This window comes from Enhydra lutris, unplaced genomic scaffold (assembly GCF_002288905.1).
Source record: "Enhydra lutris kenyoni isolate GAN:26980312 unplaced genomic scaffold, ASM228890v2 scaffoldscaffold46, whole genome shotgun sequence".
NCBI lineage: Eukaryota > Metazoa > Chordata > Mammalia > Carnivora > Mustelidae > Enhydra > Enhydra lutris.
Window position 1 is genome coordinate 442,149 of NW_019154130.1, and position 17,549 is coordinate 459,697.

The 17,549-nt window shown below is 55.2% G+C and overlaps 1 protein-coding gene across 4 annotated transcripts in view; it reads left to right on the forward strand.

The window, feature by feature from the left end:
• The first annotated feature begins 3,051 nt into the window (after positions 1-3,051).
• LOC111156398 (RIMS binding protein 2) overlaps positions 3,052-17,549 on the forward strand; it is an 88,750-nt gene continuing 74,252 nt past the window's right edge. For 3 of the 4 annotated variants that reach the window (XM_022517254.1, XM_022517255.1, XM_022517257.1), the window contains exon 1: positions 12,191-12,248. The gene's annotated coding sequence lies outside the window, so the exon portion shown is untranslated. Of the gene's footprint in view, positions 3,142-12,125; positions 12,249-17,549 lie in introns of those variants that run through there. The other variant, XM_022517253.1, reaches the window with a different exon arrangement.

Genomic DNA, 17,549 nt, shown 5'->3' on the forward strand with positions numbered 1-17,549 from the left:
TTGCTTGGTGGCATTTCTTTGGTGGTGCTGATTAATTCAGAAAGGAGCCCTTTAATTGGAGCGGGAACAGCATCCCCGGGTGGGCAGCTCTGGTCCTGCACGGTGTCAATGATGAGAGCTTCCAGGGTAAGTCTTCTCACTTCTCAGCATCTTAATAGGATCAGAAGCATGAACAGCAGGCATTTTCTGAATCTTCCCCTAAGTTCTGCAAATACATGCATGTCAGGGTGGCCTCGGGCCCATTATGACAAGGGGTACCGTCTGCGGTGACTGTAGTACGCAGGACAAGACCACAGGAACACCCCCCCACACACAGCAACCGGCCCCATGGCCCCCCACCCCCAGCTATCTCTAGGCTTTCTCAGGGGGTAAACAGCAAGTGCGGATAAAGCGAGGTGTCCATAAAGTGGGCAGTGAGTCCCAGTCTTTGCAGGCTCACATTGGTATCTTCTCTCTCTTCCTCAGGCCTTTGCTGGGTGTTTCTGTCAGTGAACGGGCTTCTTTTGGCGTCATTACCCAAAGCGCTTTGGCACCTAGCTTGGGTCTTTTGTGATGATTTCAGTGTAGGTTGGAGGATTGTTTTGGGATGGTTTTGTTTATAGCAGCTGCCTCTGTGCGGTGGCTTCTTCCAGGGAGTGAGGGAGGGGCAGTAAACTAAGTGGTGCCCGAAGTGCCCGTTCATGCTTGGACCGGTGTGGAGAAATGCCGTCCTCCAGACAGGGGGGTGGGTCTTTCCCTTGGCGTGGGGACACCATGGATCGGTGCTTCCTGGACAGGATTTAGGTCCTGAGCTTGTTTTCTTGGGAAGATTGATTTCATCAGGTTAAGCTGCTGCCCACGAGTCACTGAGAAGGACTATAAACAAAACAAGTGGACGAACCATTTCTATAGCCCCCAGATAACTGGGTGAGAGGGCCAGTACCATTCCCCTTCCCGATGTCCCTTTCCTGCAGCCCACTCTCCTAGGTGTGATGCAGAGAGAGGAGATGTCGTTTGGTGGTGGAACGTGGGAGATGGGGAGATGTAGGCAAATGTGTTGTCTGCAGTAGGGAAGGGATACCCGTTTGAGCCAAGATCGTGTGCTCAGGGTTGTGTGAGAATTACTGCATGGCGTCTCCACGCCTCCCGGTCGGGTAGTAGGCACTTTTACATCCTTAGATCTCAGAAAGTGTGGAAGTGTCAGACAGCCTACTCGAGACCACGCAGGTTGCAAGGGGAAGACTAGAGGCTATAGTTCAGCTGTTTGACCTCAGAATCCATACTCCAACCCCTAGGACCCCTGAGTGTCTCCTCTGATCCTCTGAGATATGGCTGTGTTTGTTGATTACCGGGAATCAGAAGTCTCCAAGGTCAAGACTCTGGTGTTTCGATGAGTACACTGACCCCCTTTAGATCGCCAGTGTTACGGAGAATATCTCCCAAGGAAGCAGTGTGACGGCCACATGATCAAGCTCGTTCCTGTAGGTCGAGAAATCATGGTTCCTGGAGCAAAATACCACTAGTATGGTGTGTGGCCAAGGCAGGTGGCATTTGCTTCCTTGTGTTTTATCACCATGGAAATGAGGCAGGCACCAAAGAGTGGAGGAGCTCCTGCTGATGGTGGTGGAGTGGAAGGGATGTTGACCAAAATATGGGACCTGGGAATAGCCAGAAGGAGCCTCCTTCCTGGGGGAAAGTGTCTGAATCCACAGGACTCTGCCCCTCTCCTGTTGGGAGGGTGAATGGAACAAAAACCCAGAGCGCTCAAGGTATGATAAAAGAGAGTCGCCAGATGAGTTCAAGACCTGAGGGAGTGACCTGAAGGATGGGGTAACAGGGAAATAGCAGGCCTGACTGCTGGAGGCTGATGCGTTGCCAGACGCCTCCTGCTGTGGCTGTTCATTGTCTCTGTTGCCTCCTTCTTGTTCCTTTTGGATGGATGGCCTCCCTTCTTTCCCCTTTGGGAGAACCCTCAGTGTACTTACTGAAGTCATTTTCAGATTGCTTTATTATTTTTATTTCCTCTGGAGTAAATGCATCCTGATTATTGATTTTATTGGATCTGTTTAGTACTGTGAGGTGTTTTTTTATTCATTTTTTAAAATTGTTTTGGAATTTCTATTTTCAGACTTTTCTTTAATGGGGAGTTTTACCTCCAGCTTCTCTTTCTGTGCTCAGTCCCACCGACCCTATCTGACTGACCTCCTTGCAGTGACTACACCACACCCTGAATGTCCCCAGTCTTGAATTAGGTTTTATTACCGGTAGCTCACAGTTCCCACACTAGGTGATACTAGGGCATAACCCAGGGCAGACACCGAGCCAGGGGGCTGCTCCCTCTGCTTCCCCAGGTGCATTACCTCACATAAGCTAGAACTCTGGGCAGACGTCAGTTACTTTCAGCTCTCTTTGCTGGCTGGGGGCTGGGCCAGCCTCAGGTCAGGCACTGAGCTCTGCTCAGATCTCTTGCCTCATGTGGGAACTCTGCATCCCACATATACTAGAAAACCAACCCAACCAAACCTGGACTCCCAATTCTGTGCCTGTGTCTGGGTGGAGAATCTGGAAGGTCCCAGAGTCCTGTTTGCCACCGGGGCTCTAGCCATTCCTCATCCTCAGAGATTTTAACCTCATTTTTGAGCAGGACAAACCCTTCAAAATTTTCTCTAGCATTTGTTATGGGAATGTGTTTGGAGGAGTGTTTGTGAGGAAAGGGTCAGGTCAGAGCTTGACTTAACAAGATTGCCTCGTTGGGATACAGATATTTAAAGCAGGTAAGCTCACCACATGTTGGGGTTGATTTGTCTGCTGGGAACCTCACGATGTACTTAATACATATTATTTCACTGTATCCTTGTAGCATCATTGTGGAGCACGGTTACTCCCATCTTATAGACAGGACACTCACGGCTCGGACGGAACAAAGCAGCCGGCCCCACATCACACGCTTCCGCACAGCAGCATCACCCCCAACCCGGGGCTACCTCCCAAATCGGAGCTCTTAGCCACCAGGCCCTGCCACATCCCTGAATCCGGGGGGTCGTCTCACAAAGCTCTTTCCTTCCGTCCTAGGAAGATGCACTGAAGGATGCCGTCCAGCGGCAGCACCGCCTGAGACCGCACGATGCCGGCCTTCCCGCAAGGGCCTGGCAGCCTGACAAGGTAAGGGGGGAAGAGAGCGGGGGCGGGGTGGCAGGGAGGGGTCGGGGCCACAGGACATCACACAATGCCACCCAGTGTGTGGGTGGCCAGCTCCTCGGTCACACCTCTTCTGTTCCTTCACGTGACGCCTGCACAAAGTACTCAGTGGTGTCGCGGTCAGTGTCCACTGGTGATCTCCACCTGGAAGTCTGTTGGGATCGTATCCTGAACAACAAGGCCAAAGCAGACTCCTTGGTGTCCCCCAGACCTTCTCATTCCAGCCCTCCCCCAGCTTTTATCAGCCCCAGTCCGTGGCACTGCCTTCCACCCACCTGCGCCGGGCAAGGTGCTGGGAGCCATCTGGATTCTTTTCTGACCTCACACCTGCATCGGGCTCGTCCACTAACAAGCCACGTCAGACCTCCCCTCCCCATCGTCTCCATCTCTGTCATAGCCTCCAGGCCACCACTTTCTCCATTCCCGAGGCCGAAAACATCGCCTGTCCCACCTCCGTGGCGTCCTTAGTGATAGGACCAGCTGACAAAGCTCCTTGGAGCAGCCTTCCAACGCCCCCCATAAACGAGAGTGACGCGCCTCCCCATGGCGCCATCTTGTCCAACCTGACCTGCCCGTTTGCCATTGACTCGTGAGGTTCTGGCCACTCTGACGTTTTTGTCGCTCAGTCCACCAAGCTTGTCTCAGCACTCAGTAAGTTCCTCTGCTTAGAATCCTACCTTCTCACCGTCAAAGACCTGCTGCCTTCTTGGCATGCATTCCGAAGGGTTACCTTCTCAGCAAGGCTGTCCATGGCTGCATAATATGTGCCCATCCCTCGCTCCTCCTTTGGTCTCCGTGACCTCACTGGTTTTGTCTTCTTGTATCTCTGATCACGTAGTCTATCACGCATCTGCAATTATGTGTCTGTCTCCCCACTGTGAGAATGCAGGCTCCCAGGGAGCAGAAGCCTTTGCTGTCGTATGTGTCCCGGTGGCCATAACAGCCTGCGTCGTAGGTGCTCCGAGGGGACCAGTGGGTGGGGATGACTGACCGGCAGACTGTGGTTGCTCATTTCACAGCCAGCCGTGTGAACGCATACCTCAAAGAGTTCTAACACCGAGTTCTAACAGTTCCCCCTAAAATGGGAACTTTCTTGATTTGACACTTTTCTGCCTTCCGGTTGGCCAATTTTTTAAAAAATATGTGCTTTTCTGAAAATAACAAGGGTTAGTAAGGATGGGGAGAAATTAGAACCCTTGTGCACTGTTGATGGGAAGGGAAATATGGGGCAGCTGCCATAGAAAACAGTATGGCAGCTCCTTAAAAAATCAAAAGTAGAGCGACCGTATGATCCAGTCCTTCTGCTTCTGGGTGGATACCCAAAGGAATGGGAAGCAAGGCCTGGGAGAGAAATCAGTACACCAGCGTCCCGAGCAGCGTCGCTCACACTGGCCAGAAGGCAGAAGCCGCCCAAGTATCCTTCAGCGGCTAAACGGAAAAAGAGACCGTGGTCTTTATTTCCGATGAAATACTACCCAGCCTTCAAAAGATGGACATTCTGATACCTGCAATCACGTGGATGAACCTTGGGGACGTTATGCTTGGGGACACAAGCCAGTCCCAAAAGACAGATGCTGTGTGCTTCCACTCGGGTCCCTAGAGATCCAGGGACCTAGATCCTCAGAGACAGAGAGTAGAGCAGTGGGAGCCACGGGCTGGGAAGGGAGGGCTAGCCTTTCATGGAGACAGGCTCAGTTTGGGAAGGACGAAGGGAGCTCTGGAGATGGGTGGAGGCGATGGTTGCACAGCAGTGTGACTGTCTTGTGCCACCAAGCTGTATGTTTTAAACTGGCCTGGAGGGTTCGATTTTAGGTGATGTGTATTTACACGATTTTCTAAAGAACTGTGTGCTCAGCGTGTCTCAGCCCTCGGTGTAGTCCCTTTCCCCCCTCTCCCACCAGCCCCCGCTCTCTCTGTGTTCTTTCTTCCCAGATCTGCTCTTGGGAGAGGCTCTGATAAACTCAGTCCCACTGAAGCACGAATGCCTCAGGAGGCTTAGCGACTCCCTCTGCCCGGGACTATTTATACTTGAGCAGGAACAGAAACGTGAAGTCGCGCTGGTATTTCAGGCAGCAGGTGCAGGCTGAGAATAGGGCTGGTGGGAGGTGGCTGCAGGGCCCGTTGAACCTGGGATGGTTTTCTCTCTTCTGCTCGCCCCATGTGCACTTATATCTGCGCCCAGGCAGGCCTTCTGGGCCTGGAGTGGTGGTCGCAGCTTGGCGAAGGCACTGAGATGGAGGAGAAGCAAGGGAGATGGTCCTGCCCGGGGGCGTCCGGCGTGGCCGCTGCTGGTCAGCAAAGGGTTAGAGTCAGAGCCCTTGGGCATCACTGCCCAGGCGAGCTCTCCTCTCCTGCACGTGCTGCGTGGCTGTGCCCACGGGCAACCCGGCTCCCAGAGGACCCTCACAGAACCCAGCGTGTTTTCACTGAAGGTCCAAGACGTCTTCCTCTGCTGCCTGTCCGCCTTGGCCTTTTAAACAAGGCTGTGAGGCCCAGCCATGAGCTTGTATTCCTTTCTGCTCTGCAGAGGTGTGTGAGGGTGCCCGGTGACTCACCCGCACGGACGGGAAAAGCAGGGCTTTCAGAGAGAAGGCAGGGAGACTCAGCTGTGGGCTCTGCCCTGCCCCTCCTTGCACTCTGTGGGCTCAGGGTTTCTGCCCGGTGCCTGGGCTGGCTGCGTGAGAGAGAGAGATGGGGGCGGGGATGGGATGGGATGGGGTCGGGGGGTGGAGATAGGAATAGGGATGGGGACGGCGCGGGGAGAGGGAAGGCATCAGAAACAGCAGTTCTCACCAGACTGTCCCTGGGGTGGGTGTGTGTGTCCCAGGGGGCATTAGGGGAGGCGAAGAGGCCGGGATGGTTCGTGTCGCTGAATTAAGTATTGACCTGCGGAGCACTGGATTTTGGGGGGGGGGCGTCCCTACAGAAACACAGGGAGCCCTCCTGGTTCTCAGGGTGAGGTCTGGAAGTTCCCAGTGCCCTCATCTGAGTTTGGCTTGGGGTTGCGATCTGCTTCTTAGGGTCCCTGGCGAAGAAAGCGGCACCAATGACCCGGGCTCATAATTATGGAAGCAGACAGGCGTGTAGTCTCTGTCTTCCCTGAAGCTTGCCCGGAAACAATTGCCGCTTAAGGGTAAAGTCTGATGTGGGCTTCCGTGGAATACTGGGTCGAGCTCCCCCGGGGCAGGCCCCCCTGTGCAAGGAAATGAATGAGCTGGGGACCCAGGACACCATGCAGAGAAGCTGTTTGATGCCCTTCCAACGGGCAAACCCCACTGTTGACTGATCTCAAAAAAGTCATTCAGGTGTCCCATTTGCCTGGGTCCAAAGGGGCCTGCGAGGCTGTCCCTGAACAGGGCAGCTGTTCCTGTGGTAGCCGGGAGGTCGGGGCACCTTCTCGGGGAGCGACCGCTGCCAGATGGCTCGGGCTGCTTTTCCACCCGCTGCCCCTGTGGCCGCCACCAGCAGAAATGAGAGGAGCGGCTGGATGGGGAGCCCCAGGCTTCACATGCTGCTGGGTCTGCGTGTGGCCAGAGGGTCCCAGGACAGCAGGAAAACCCGGTGGTGCAGCCAGGTGGCAAAGTCCGTCACCTGTGACCCCGTCACCTGTGACCCCTGCCTGCCTTCTGGCCAGAAATGTGCACGTGGCTGGAACTGTGGGTCCGGTCCTGAGTCCCTGGTGTGGAAGGCGGTCGTCCTGCTCATCAGCTGAACTCCCTCTTCCTCCTCGGGGAGGAGATGACGGGCGTTCCTAGGGACAACGCGCTCGCAGGCATCTGGGGTCTGTCGGGCGAGGGCCCCTGGCTGGAAGGAGTGGACCCAGGCCCAGGGCTCACGCCTCTGTATCATCTGTCCTTCCTCAATACAAAATCTTCTCTGAGTGAACGCAGCTTTCCATCGGTTGGGAGCAAAGGAGGCATCGTCTGGGCCCCTGATTTTGACCATCTAGGAACTTCTCCTATTTCCTCTCTGTGTTTTTTGTGAGTCATAGTTTGTATGTCTTAGTGAAAACCTCTTTATGTCCTTTTTGCTCTCCTGAGTCTTCTTTCTCCATCCCTGGCTCGGTTCCCAGAAGATGTTCTAGTCCAGTGCTGGCTGGCAGGGGTAGGGCTGGTCCCCTCTTCCTGCCCACTCCCACCCCCCAGGAGCGCTTTCTGCTGGTGGAAGGGACCAGCTTTGAGCCCTGGGAGGGGCGGCAGGGCCCAGGGAACCGCTAAGCCCCTGGGCCTCTCCACGGAGTCTCCTGGCGCCCTCAAGGCTGGGACGGCCCCTGGGCAGTGAAGAAAGGCTGAGTGCCGGGTGAGGGGCCCCCCCGGGCTTCTTACTTGGAGCCGTCTGCTTCTAGGAGGGATTGGTTGCTACCAAACCAGAAAGAACACCTTCTCTGGTTTGGCTGTTTGCGATTCTTTCTAGTTGCACATAGCAGGGACCCGAGCTTGGTGGGCTGAACACTCGGGGGCGTTACTGTTCTCTTGCAGCAAGATGTCCTGAGCCCAGGATGAGGCCGTAGCTCCTGCCCGCACCCCCCACCAGGGCCATCCTGCTTGGGCCATGACTAGTGTGGGTTTTTTTTAGGATTTTATTTTATTAGAGAGAGAGAGTATAAGCAGGGGGAGGGGAGGCAGAAGGAGAAGCAGACTCCCCGCGGAGCAGGGAGTCCAACACAGGGCTCGATCCCAGGACCCCGGGATCCTGACCCGAACAGATGTGCCACTGAATGAGCCACCCAGGTGCCCTGCGCCGTGACTGTTGTGATCTCCAGGACAGCGTGACTGGTCCATCCCTGTGTCCTCACTGTTACTACAAGAAGAGAAAGACACAAGGCTTTCTCAGGAAGGGTTGTGTTTCGGAAGGGCGGCTGCCCTCAGAGATTTCGGCTCCATGTCACACTGAGTCTCCACCTGGGTCACCAGGCTGCCTGGCCTCAAGGGTCCTGAGGCGTAAGTGTGGGCAGGCTGCGTCCCTTGAGGAAAAGAAGTCATCTGTTCACCTTCTCCAGCTTCTGGAAACGCCCACAGACCTCGGCTAGTGGGCCTTCCTCCACCCAAAGCCAACAGAACCACATCTTCAAAAATTGGCCTTTTCTGACCCTGAGGCTCCTCTCTCCCTCCTGTAAGGACCCTCATGATCCCACTGGCTCCACTGGGACCGTCCAGGACAAGGCCCTTGACTCAGTCACCTTGGCAGAGTCCCTTTGCTGGTTCCGGGACATGGGCGTGGACATCTCCGCGGGGTCATAATTCAGCCCACCTCAATCCCCAGCCACCCCCTTCACTCACCTTCCCTCCCTGCCAACACACTTTCTGTCCATCCTCAGAAAGACCAGACGAATGACCTGACTCATTCTGATAAACATACAGGGGACACTACGGTGAATTTTCGGTCAGAGAAATCCTGAAATCCTGGGGGGAGATGAGGTCTGTTAAATGCCAAGAACTCCTAGACCATTCCTAGTTGTCCATACGTCCCTACCTTTTCTCCCTCACCGTCCTCCACTCCCCTTCAAAGCACTAACTTCAAGACCAATACAGCATGGGTTTCCCCCCAATATTATCCCTTTCTGTTACATTACTGCAGTGACCTGCAGTGTTTCTAGGTACCAAAACACAGCGTTTTTGGCTCCATGTGGGGTGTGCTGGGGTTTCGGGCACTCATGTCCATGCTAACCATCCTGTGCGACATTCCTGAGGGAGAGTGGGCCCAGCGCCTGCCAGGGGGCACCAGACACACACAGGCAGGTCGGGATGGTCCGTGCCGGACCCCAGCCTCATGCAGTGCCCCTGGGCATGTGATCTCTGGCTGTCCTGTGCTCTTGGAGAAGGTTGATACAGAAATGCTCATGTTGTCCTGCCCGGGGAGCCCGAATCCCATGTCGGATACTGGACAAAGCAAGAGTCTGACTCTGCTTCTTGGAAAAAACCTTACTTCTGTGGACTTTGCTTCTCTGCTGCTGGAGGATGGTTGTCTTTCTATATTGAACCCATCAGAGTCCCAGGAGGAAATAGTGGGCCCCTTCCAGCAGGGTGGCTGTGGCTGGCGGGGCTGCAGGGAGAGGGTGAGAGGGAGAGGCTGTCCAAGCGCACCTGTGGCTGGGGGGGAGGGGAGGACAATATGTTGGGGTCCCCAAGGCCAGCCAGGCGCCATGATTCGCTGGGAAGACTCTTGGGGCCCAGTGCCCAACCCCGCTCATGGCTACGATCCATCAGGGAAGGACACGAAGTAAAGGCAGCCAAGGGAAGGGAAGATCCCGGGGGCCGGCCTCCAGCCTCTGGAGCTTCCTGTCGGAGGGACGAGCTCAGTTCCGGCAGCACCAGGCATCACTACATGCATGAAGGGTTGTCCCAGGAAGCCCAGCAGAGCCCCAGTGCCTGGGGTGTGATGGCAGTCGTACTCTCCCGGGCACACCCCAAATCCCAAAGCCTCCCCGAAGGAGAGCAGGTGCTCGGCAGAAACCACCTGCTTTGCACAAAGAGTCTGGACACAGGTCGGCTCTCCCATCAGTTGGGGAACTGGGAAAAGGAATTGGACTGTGATCCAAAGTACCAGCCGCCCGCCGCCGGCCAGCTCTGCCAGCAGGCCGTTCCAAGGACGGCACCTTGGGACCTGCCGAGATAGTGCTTCTGTGCACAGACCACCCCTGCAGGCTGCTGGCGAGGGAGCCAACACCAACTTGCCTCTCCTCCCTCCCCTGCTTTCCTGCCGGTGCCTCCCGCCGGCCAAACCTCATCAAGAAGCACATGGTTTGGGACACTGGCCTCCTGAGGCCTGGAACCCCACAGGCAGGGGTGGACGGTAGACCAAGAGGGACCAGCAAAATCTATCTGGCCGGTAACACAGCTGCCTTGCATGTGCCAGTCCTCCCCCGGTGTCTTTCCATTCCTGGAGCAGTGACTGCACCGGGCTCTCTTCCAGGCTCCGGTGACAGAGAACTGGGTCACAAGGACAAGTCCTGTCCAACTGGGACTTCAACTCTAATGAGGAGCAACCACAGGGAAATGTAAACAGCTACACAGATAGTGAGATATTCCAGACAGTGAGAAAGGTCTGTGGGAAATAAAGCATGGCCAAGCAGCAAGGGCACTGGGGGCCAACAAGTGGAAAGTGTTTGTCACCTGGAGTGTGGCGGGACAGCCTGTTTGAGGAAGTGGCATAAATGATGAGAAGGAGCCAGACCTGCCAGGATTGGTGGCAGGGTTGGGGGTGGATAGGTATTTGGTGTGGTGCAGACAGCATGTGCAAAGGCCCTGTGGTAGAGATGAGTTTGGATTGTTTATGAGATAAAGGGAGGACCAGGGCAGCCTGAGTAAGAGGGGTACAGGGACAGCAAGTCAGATGGGACAACTGGAGGACCAGAGGCTACAGAGGTGTGCAGGAGTCTGGACCCAGTTCTAATTTCCGTGACAACCACAAGAGGTTTCCATCAGAGGGCGCCAAGCCCTCATTTACATTGGGGCGCATGCTGACTGCTGCGGGAGGCTGGCTGCGGAGCCCTGGATGTTCCTCTTGATGAGTTAGAACATGAGAAATGATGGCTTCCAGCGAGCCCATGCCCCTAGTGTTGGGGTTCAAGTGTGAGTTCCAATAGATCATGACTTTTTCACCTATAGCATTTGAATTTTTTTTCCACGCTTGCTGCCCAATGTTTCATGCTGGAGCAGAACAGCGTTTAAATACTCCCGTGAATCAGACCTCTCTCTGAGCTCTTAATGACAACCTCCCTGCAACCCCGTGCCATTCAGGAGCGCCAAGTGGGGGCCGTCCTTTCCTCCGGTGCCACAGAAGCTGTCAGGTTGAACTCGTACTCTGTACACAGAGTGCTGGGAACAGAAAGGGCCTCTTTTGGAGCTGACAAATATGACCTGTGGCAGTCTGTTATTGAAGCCATAATTCATGCTGTAACATCCGGGGAGGAGGGAAAGAAATTAAAAGCTTGTGGTTGGGCTCAAATATGCCGTACGGAGAAAACGAATGGGGAGGGAACAGAGGTATCGTCCCTCATCAGTCACATGTCCTCACTGCTTTCAAAGCAGCTGCAGGAGAGAGATGGAGAGTTAGTGGTGCCTCCCATCGGAGTTTAAAACCTGGTCCTGGGAGCTGTGGTCTGAGGTTATTAGAACATCCATCATCCTAAAGCACACGGAATCTTTTATTTATTTATTTATTTATTTATTTATTATAATAAATAAATTTATAATTTATTTATTAATCTTTATTTATTCCACGTTTAAGACAAAAGTGAAATTTTTAGGCAAAAGAATTAGTATCCTGGACAATTTGGGTATCACTCATATGTGTTAGGGTTCTCTGTTCAAAGACACAGGAAATGGTTCAGAGTGGTGTGAGCAAACAGAGAATTTATTGGCCTGCATGACTGGCCAATTACCTTCAGGCACAGCTTGATCTAGGTGCTCAAATTATGTCCCCAGGATCCTGCTTCTCCCTCTGTGTCTCTTGATTCTATGTCCATTGTGTTGGCTCTGTTCTCAGTCAGATGACCTCCTCATGATGGCTCCAGCTCCAGCCTTATGTCCTCAACTTTCCAAGTCCAGTGGACAAAAGAGGGAGAGAGTCTTCCCAGGCTTCTCTACCAGCCCAATGTCTCATTCTCCGTGGATGCAACTGGGGCTTGGGTCCCTCCCCACCAACCACTATATCCAGGGCATGGGATTGTGCTGATTGGCCGGGCCCGGGTCACGGTCCCCTTCCCAAGCCAGTCTGTTGCTGTGAGTGGGGAGGCAGGAGGAGGAAGGGATGCTGGGTGCTGACTGTCCACGTACATTCATCCGGGCAGGACTGGACCCACCATGGTGTCCACAATCCAGGACAAGGGAGGGAAGGAGTCCCCAAAACCCTGAGGAGGAAGTGGTCGATGCCAGCTGGGGCCAGACATGCGTGCTGCTCTATGCATGCCATCAACAGCCCCCTCTCTCTGCCCTTGCTTCCCGTAGGTGAGAGCGGAACATGCCTGCCTCTGCCACGCACTCGCTGTAGTGATCAGAGAACGCGACTTGGCCGTGAAGGAGAAGCATCAGCTCCAAGCCAAGCTGGAGAACCTAGAACAGGTCCTCAAGGTAGGATGCGGGCACTCCGGCTTCTTCAGGGCTGGCGCGGGACGAGGGGCTGCGGGACCACAGAGCGGAGAGGGCTTGAGGCTCTGATGCCATCGCCCAGATTTAGGGTCCTTGGGCCTGTCTGCACCATGAGGATGGTATCAAAATGATAAATACCAAAATCCAGTTGTTTCTGGGAGCCTTCCCATGGAGCTGTTCGTGCATTCCCATTTCTTAGGATGCAAAATGCAGCTGAGAGAGAGCTGGCGGGTGGGGCTTGGAGTGGGAACGGGGTGTCCTCCTGCTGAGGACGCGGGGCGTCTACGTGGGCTTCTCACACCTCGTGAATTTTAAGCTGTTCCTCACCTTTGTTAGAAAGAGAAGAGCTAAGTCAGAAGGTTGCTTCACCAGGGTGCAGGGAGGCCCTTACGGCATTTCTGAGGAGCTGGGCCCCCCACCGATATTTAATGGTGGTGGGGGGGAGTTGACTGGCTGCTGATGGCGTGGAGTCCGCTGAATGAATTCTCATTGAGGAAACATTGTTTTAGATGTGGGAGACTAAATTAATCATCACCTCTGGTCCCGTAGTGTGGTACCAACAGTGAGTGCAGCAGCCACTGCCCTCCCTCATCAGGGACCGTCCTCCCCTTGGGGAAACTGTGGGTTCTCGGAGGGAGGCAGACTTGTGGCTGGTGGGCACTGGAGTGAGATGGGAATGCGGAGTGACCGCTTTGCTTTGGAGCGATGGAATGTTCTGGAATTTGTGTGATGATTATATACCCTTGTAAATTACTGAAACCTGGGCTATGCCTATGCCTCCTGTGATCTCCTTGAAGCAGGGCCCAGGCTGGACCTGACCGCCCTGCTGTCCACAGTTTGCTCTGGATTTAGAATAGCACGGACAGGGATGAGGTCTGACCACGCAGTCCTGCGTTTCCGCAGCGCACAGACAACCGTCTGAGCTCCCTGGAGGCACGGAGTGTGGCCGTCCCACCCTGCTGTCGGAGCTTGGGACGACGTGGGTGTTGTGGTGCATGGGTGGTGGGACCAGCCCAGTCAAGGGAGGTGGCCACATCAGAAGCAAGCGTGGCTCTTCCTCAGGGGTTTTGACCAGGGAGGAAAGTGAGAGCAAGAAGAAATGGGAATTCAAACGGGTTTGTCCTTTTCACGGGGATGGTTCTATGGCCAAGAAAGTGAATGTCCAGCAGATTTGTGGAACCTGACGTGAACTGCACGTTTTGCACACGGGCGGGGAAGTGCGGCACGGAGGAGGACAGGCCAGGGCAGGGGCTGGGGGGGCTCCCTGTGTCTCGGACAGAATCGCCCTCCAGCATGGTGACTGTGTGAGGCACACACGTCGCCTCCACTGGTACCGACTGAAAAGCACCATGATTTTCATGCTGCTGCTATCATTTTTGTTGTGATAATAGAAAGGATATTCAGAATTAGCCTTTTTTGTTATCTGGGTGGCAGAGCTCATCGGTGGTGACTGCCATGTGGGAGGGGAGGGGCCCAGGTGCAGGGGAGGCAAAGACGCTGATCTGCCAGCCTGTTCGGGGTCGAGCCCAGCCATCTGCCCACAGAACCACGCCCATTGCTGGCTTTAACGGAATTGCAAACAGAATGTATTTGTTTCCTTTCAAGATCTAAAAGCTTTTAGTGAAACACCTAAGACTGAATTTGGGGCTGTTTTCTAAGACAATCCAGCTAGAAAAATACTGAAACGGGCTAGAATCCCTGCCCCCTGCCCCCCACCTAATCCAAACCAATACTGTTTAACCCCATTGACATCCCTCCTGATCTGCAGACTTTTAAAGCTAGTAACTGATGACTTCATTATGTGCCTTTGTGTTTTTGTCACCCTTCTTTGGGAGTCTGTGGTCAGACTCTGGATGCCGTGGCCCGCATGGGACGAGGAAGGGCAGCTGGGGAAGGAGGACCCGCGCGGGGCAGGCAGTGGGCGGCCGGGAGTGTTGACACGGGCACTGCATCTGAGGTGCCCACGGGGCCTGAGTTTCCTGGCAGCCCGGGTGTAAAGGGAGATCCAAGCGGTTACTTAACTCTGGGTCCCGGAGAGAGGGAGCTGGTTTTTCAGGAGAACACGACAGCTGCACGCACTTGTGTGCGTGCACTTGGTGTGGGAAGCCCCTCTAACTTAGAAAGACTAGAACTTTCCGTTGGAGAGACAGAAGATCCATATCACAGCGACTTCTGAGGACTCCCTCTCTCTGGGCTACTCTGTGCCTCCAACCTTCGGGGGCTTTTCTCCGGGAAGAAGGGCCAATGGCTTTTTGCCCTGCCAGCAAGGAAAACAGGAAAACTGCCGAAGCTGGATTGCACTGCAAGAACCCAAGAAAACTTCTGCATGGTGGGAATTAGAGAACCGGGAAAGTAATGCTCAGACCTGTTCCTGGTCTGTGGAATCTAAAATGACCAAGAGACGGCAGAACACACAGAACACTGGGATCTGTACACTGTGACATGGCACAGGCAGCCTTGTGCATGCTGGCCACAGCCCCAGTGTCCGCATCAGGGACATGGGCGTACTCGAGTGTGTCTCAGCAGCGTCTACGCTGACGAGACACACTGCTGTTCCCAAGTCCCCAGGTGGCTGGTTGTAGGACAGTTTGGCCCTCTGTCCAGCCACAGGTGTTGGTTGAGCACTGACCTCCTGCTACCGGTTCAGGCCCGGGGGACAGTGCAGTTGGCGGCATGGCGCCCACAGAGAAAGTCAGCAAAGATGAAAACTGACGTGCCTGAGACAGAATGTTAGGGACCCTGAAAGGACACGGATGGGGGGAAGGAACAGGAAGGGCTACAGTGTCTCTGTGGGGAGGGACTCTCCCAGACATGCCCACTGCACAGCGGGGGGGCTTGTCAGTGCTCAGGGGAGCAGTGCTCTAGGCAGCGGGGAGCACAGGTGGCTCGGCGCCTGAGGCAGGCCGTGTGCAAGGACCAGCAGGGGGGCCACCCGGCAGTGGGGGTGGGGTATCAGGTGGAAATGCCCTGGACTGGGGTTCGCTGGGGCAGAGTCTCACAGGACAAAGCAGAATGTGTTCTGCGGGTCCTTACTCACTGTATCTGTCAGGAATCATCACAGTACTGCTGCGTAACAACCACCCCAAACCCGGTGGCTTGAAGAGTAGCCCCGCATTGCTCAGGAGTCTGTGGGCCAGCTTAGCATAGCTTGTCATCTTGGCTGGACGTGGCTGAGCACCTGCTCTGGGCCCGGCCGGGGGTCCCGGAGCCGGCTGGCGGTGGGCTGGCATCTGATGGCTTTGTCAGGGGGACTGGCTTTGTTCCTCATTGCTCTGTCCTCCGGCGGGCTGCAGGAGCAGTGGGGTCCTCGCCAAGCTCCGGATCAACTCAGGCAGGGACTCAGAGTTGGGGCACACGGTGTGGTCAGCTTGTGGCCGGTGCTGCGGGAGTGTGGGCATGCTTCCTGTTTGTGAAGGTCACACCGGGGCACACCAAGACTGGTGTGAGGAGCAAGGGGACCCACGAGGGGCCACACTCCGGACACAGGTGAGGGTGGCTTCCATGGGGGCTGCAGGGGAGAGCGAGAGGTGGGCATTTTGGGGGGCTTCCAGGGGGGAGTCAACACAGTGTGCTGAGGCCTGGATGTGGGGCGTGGAACCAGTGACCACTGTGGTGATGAGGGTGACACCGAGGGCCAGGCTGTGCGTTCCACTGCGATTCAGAACATCGGCTCTGTGGGGTCAGGGGTCAGGATCACCTTGCTGGAGGTGGGGTGCACTGTGACCACGGGATCCTCTGTGCAAAAGGAGCCTCTGTTCTCGTTCTGGAGACCATCCCACTAATAATCATCAGGAAGGTGGCTCCGTTCCGTTATAGATGAGGCATGAGGTGGAAGGGATTCATTCAGGGTCAAGGGTGATGGTCAGATGCAATCACAACGTCTGGTCACTGGGCGGTCTGGCAGTCGCAGCTGACTAAATTAGATCACTGCGTAGCTGACGCCGTTGTCCGAGCTCCCGAGTGAAGGGGGGCCGAGGGGACATGACGCTCTGCAGATGCAGCACGCCCGTTTTATGCAAATGAGGGGTGACCACAGCCCCACACTGTGCCAGCGTGCATTTCAGGTCAGTCCCCACCGATAATGAGTCTACCGGTCACATTCATACGTTGGCTTTTGTTTCCAAATATCACTGAGAATTCAGTCTAGCTCAGGATGCCGTGCGGCTTGCCTTTGATGGCCTGTAACGCGTTATGTAAATCACGAGTCCACCGGCACATGGTTCCTGCGGAGGCCTTCCCGCCATATCAGGGGACTTGGCGCCTGAGCAGCCAGAAGAGTGGGGCCTGAAGGCTGATTGGAGGATGCGGGGTTTCCGGCATCTTGGACCCTTCCAGAGCTGCTGCCTTGGCCTGGAGAGAGACCAGCGAAGCCCACATCTAAGGGCACCCTGTACATCCAGTGTATTTAATGAGCACCTAACATGTGCCAAACTCTCCAGGCACCGGACAAAAGTGACCTAAGTCCACAGCCTTATTCACACCAAGTTAGCAAATTACCGCACATATCAGGTGGTGACAAGTATAAGGGGAAAAGGTGCAGGTTCTTCTCTGTGTGCAGTGCTTGGGGAAGGCCTCCCAGACGGTGGGACATCTGGGCGGGGACCCGGGTGCAGGGAAGGAGGGAGCGTGCAGAGCAGGCACAAAGGCTGAGACAGGGGTGGGTGCCTGGCATGTCTGAGGAACATGAGGGGCCGGAGTTACAGAAACAGGAAGCAGATGAAGTCAGGAGGACAGGAACCAGGAAAGGTCAGGTCTTGCAGGCTGAGCCCTGCTGGACACCTCCCAGCACTTCCCATGGGTGTGCTCCCTCCAGCCCAGGGCCTTTGCACTTGCTGTGCCTCTTGTCTGATTGCTTTTGTCCCAGTCACCCTCCAGGAGACAGTGCGTGCCATGGGGCAGGTCCCGTATCTTCTCTGCATGTCCATATATGCCCAGTGCCCACACAAGCATAGAGAAACCATGTAGTAAACGTGGCTGAATGATAGGCATAGGATACTCCTAAGTCTGCCCTTGGAACTAGTCACTTCCTAGCGACCTGCTCACTACAGCTGCTCAGCTTTACAGAGGCCTTCCAAAATGCCCTACCTGAGTCATCCCCCAGGCCCCGTTCGCTGCACTGTGGCCACAGCCACGTTGGTAAAAGAACACGAACTTGCTGCTTACCCCTAGCAATCACTGCTTATTACACAGAGATTAAAATCTGAACTCTTACCACAGGACCCCACACTCCATCCCCCACCGTTACACCCACTCCTACCCTGACCCCCTTCACCCTGTGCCCAG